General features: G+C 42.2%; 1 non-coding gene across 1 annotated transcript; it reads right to left on the bottom strand.

Annotated features, from left to right (window-relative positions):
• Positions 1-596: 596 nt before the first annotated feature.
• Positions 597-734, bottom strand: LOC114810721. Its single transcript, XR_003758416.1, has one exon. It is a non-coding gene; the product is annotated as a small nucleolar RNA SNORA7 (small nucleolar RNA).
• Between the last annotated feature and the right edge of the window lie 3,393 nt (positions 735-4,127).

The raw sequence follows: 4,127 nt of genomic DNA, 5'->3' as shown, positions 1-4,127 counted from the left end.
TCAGCGAATCCTTGAAAAGTTGCGTTCACTATTACTAGTGAAAGGGTTTGGGCTGGGAAAGGCAAGAACGGTCCCCTGGAGGCAGCAAGCAGTCTTGCCACAACACCTGCTCTCCCACCATGCTAATCTTTCTCCCTCAGCATCCTACCACATCCCCTCCTCTCTCCACTACATCTCACCACATCCCCCCACTTCTCCTATTACTATGCACTTTTGAATACAAAAACCCAATCTTATTTTCTTCAGGGATTCTCGTCTTGTCTTATGCCGTCAAGTCATTTCCGACCCATAGCGACACCAAAGACTCATCTCTCCCAGAACGCCCCGGTCTCCATCTAGAATCGTTTTGGTAATGTAGCCATAGAGTTTTCTTGGTAAAAATATGGAAGCGGTTTATTAGACTGTGAGCCCATCACTGGGCAGGGATTTTCTCTATCTGCTGCCGCATTGTACATTCCAAGCATTTAGTACAGTGCTCTACACATAGTGAACGCTCAATAAATACTACTGAATGAATGTCTTTTTCCGTGCAGTAAACTGAGTCTCCACCCTCAACTCTGTCCCACGTCACTGCTTCCCAGCATGGGTGAGTTTTGACTTGTAGCAGATCGCCTTCCAGTCGCTAGCCATTGGCCAAGCTAGGAAAGGAATGGACAGGCCTCTGCTTGACTTTCCCTCCCATAGCCAAGACTGGTAGAGGACTGGACACTCTCCAGGTGCAAACCTGAGAGGGGTCAGGGATTCTAGGAAATTTTTAATTATGAAACATGAAATTCCCACTAACTACTGCAGCACTTCTACTGCTGCCGTCACTGCCAATTCCTTTCCCCCAGCAAATCAGATCCTGTCAGAGGGAACCAGAGTAAGCAGTATCTTAACATAGTGTTAGATGTGTCCACCAATCATATCCTGTCCGGTGGAACCAATCAGAGGAAATGATCCTCTGTGTGGCTTAGTGGAAAGAGCCTGGGCTTTGGAGTCAGAGGTCATGGGTTCTAATCCCTGCTCCGCCACTTATCTGCTGTGTGATCTTGGACAAGTCACTTAACTTCTCTGGGCCTCAGTTACCTCATCTGTAAAAATGGAGATTAAAAAATGTGACCCTCACGTGGGACAATCTGATTGCCCTATATCTACCCCAGTGCTTCGAACAGTGCTCAGCACATAGTAAGCGCCTAACAAATACCATAATAATAATTATTATTATCCATAAATGCTCTTTAAACAATGCTTTCATCAGGTGAAATATAATCAAGGAATGTACCCCTCTAGAATGTAAGTTCCTTGTGGACAGGGGCAGGGATTGTCTCTATTTGTTGCCAAATTGTACATTCCAAGCACTTATTATTGTGCTCTGCACATAGTAAGCGCTCAATAAATACAATTGAATGAATGAATGAATCTACCCATTTTATTATATTCTACTTTCCCAAGTTGAAAACTCTCAGTAAATACCACTGATACATCGATCCAGAAGTTATGATTTCTTGTTGTAAGTCATACTTGAGCAAGGCCCATATTTTTCATGTATTTAAAAACGGTCTCTCGTGATCCCAAGGTTAATTCATTCATTCATTGACTCAAATATTTATTGAGCACTTACTGTGTGCAGAGCACTGTATTAAGCACTTGGGAGAGTACAATACAACAATAAACAGACACATTCCCTGCCCACAATGAGCTCACAGTCTAGAAATGGGGAGACAGACATCGATATAAATAAATTACAGATATGTATCTTAGTACTATGGGGATGGGAGTGGGAAGAGCAAAGGTATGACTTCATTCCACATATGACTTTATCTTCCTACTCCCATACCTATCCAAATTCCTAGACAATAACAATTATAATAATGCTGATATTTCATTCATTCATTCAATCGTGCTTATTGAGTGCTTACTTTGTTGTAAGCACTGCACTAAATACTTGGGAGAGTACAATAGAACAACAGACATATTCCCTGCTCACAGTAAGCTCACAGTCTAGAGGGAAAGCAGACATTAATATACATAATTAGATTAGATTAGACTGTAAGCCCATCGATTAGACTGTAAGCCCGTCAAGGGCAGGGACTGTCTCTATCTATTGCCGATTTGTACATTCCAAGCGCTTAGTACAGTGCTCTGCACAGAGTAAGCGCTTAACAAATACCAACATTATTATTATTGTTATTAACCTCTCCGTTCCTTTTTTCATCATGGACCACTCTCTCCTCCCCAAAACACTATGCTGAAAAGACTAAAAACATAAAGTCTTTCTATTTGAAAGACCTATGAGCAATTCCTTGCCTACTAGGAAAGTTTAGAATAGCCTTTATTATCAATCTGTCAATCAATCATTTGTACTTATTGAGCACTTTACTATGTGTGGAGTGATGCACTAAGCATTAGGTAGAGTACAATACAATGGAATTAGCAGACATGTTCCCTGCCCTTAAATAGCTTACAATCTAGAGAGGAGACAGACATTAATAGGAATAAATAATTTAGAATGTATAATTAAAAGCTATGTACATAAGTGCTGTGGAATTGGGTGTATATTATATGTCCGGTCACAGATCCAAGTGCAGAGATGATGCACAAGAGAAAATGAGCCAGGGAAAAGAAGGCTTAATCGGGGAAGGCCTTTTGGAGGAGATGTTACCTTAGTAATACTTTGAAGGTAGAGAGGGTGGTGGTCTGGGTCATGCAGAAGCGAGGGAGTTCCAGGCTAAGCGGGAAGATGGGAAAGAGGTTGGCAGTGAGATAGATGAGTTTGGGGCACAGTGAACAAGCTACCACCAGAAGACCAGGGTGTGAGGGCTGGGCTGCAGTAGGAGCCTGAATTGTACTTTCCAAGTGCTTATCACAGTGCTCTGCACACGGTAAGCACTCAACACTCAATAAATACAATTGAATGAATGGGAGATTAGTGAAGTGAGGTAGGATGGGGAAAGCTAATTGAGTGCTTTGAGGTCAATGGTCAGGAGTTTCTGTTTGAAACCTGAGACTGCTTGAAACTGTTTGAAGTTAGCCTTAGACAAGTAGTAAGTAGTTTTAGACTTTTTCTCAAGTCCAATTTGACTTTATCATTTAAGGAGTCTGGTCCTGCTGTAAATAGGTAGCTGGAACTGGTCTAAGATCTGTGTGTGCATCTGTCTCATATTTATTCATTTGTAAATTCTGAGGACAGTAACTATCTTTTCTTGTTTTGATGATGATGATGATGGCATTAGTTAAGTGCTTACCATGGGCCAAGCACTCTTCTAAGCACTGGGGTCAATACAAGGTAATCAGATTGATAATAATAATAATGTTGGTATTTGTTAAGCGCTTACTATGTGCAAAGCACTGTTCTAAGCGCTGGGGTAGACACAGGGAAATCAGGTTGTCCCACGTGGGGCTCACAGTCTTCATCCCCATTTTACAGATGAGGGAACTGAGGCACAGAGAAGTTAAGTGACTTGCCCAAAGTCACACAGCTGACAAGTGGCAGAGCCGGGATTAGAACCCATGACCTCTGACTGCCAGGCCCGGGCTCTTTCCACTAAACCACGCTGTTTGTTTTAACTGTGTACCAGAAAGTGCTCAGAACCGTCCTATGCAACCCGTAGATTCATCAAATATTAATTAAATTAATGCTCGGATTTCCTTCTCTCTACAATGAAAATCATCTGGCAAGGCTCCTCGAGTCCAAGGAAGATTCCCCGGCCTGAATTGTACTAGCAAAATTCTCTGGCACATACTCAGTCGTCCTTTTCTTCGTAGTCCAATGTTCAGAAGCAATTTCCCTGGAAACCTCCTATCAGCCCATTATGGGAGCAATCGTTCACCATCATCTTTCCCCACTTACCAGAGATTCAAACAGAGAAAAATACAGGATGGGTCAGCAATTCACAGCAGACCTCCCAGGGGGGAGAAAGACTTCTTATTTGGTTTCCTTAGCAGATAATTACTCTATAACTATTAACTTTTGGAACTGTCCAGATTAGTTGTGCCAGCTGCCCTCTTTCCCTTTCATTCTCCCCACCAATTTCTCCTCTCTCCTGGACATGAAAAGATGACTGTTGGCCAGCTAAGTGTATCTTTACTTACTGAACCTGCAAGTTGGTTCAATGCCAAAATACTATCAAAATACCCCTCCCATT

This window comes from Ornithorhynchus anatinus, chromosome 3 (genome assembly GCF_004115215.2).
Source record: "Ornithorhynchus anatinus isolate Pmale09 chromosome 3, mOrnAna1.pri.v4, whole genome shotgun sequence".
NCBI classification, from domain to species: domain Eukaryota; kingdom Metazoa; phylum Chordata; class Mammalia; order Monotremata; family Ornithorhynchidae; genus Ornithorhynchus; species Ornithorhynchus anatinus.
The sequence above is the reverse complement of the archived record's forward strand: the minus strand, read 5'-3'. Positions and strand labels throughout refer to the sequence as shown.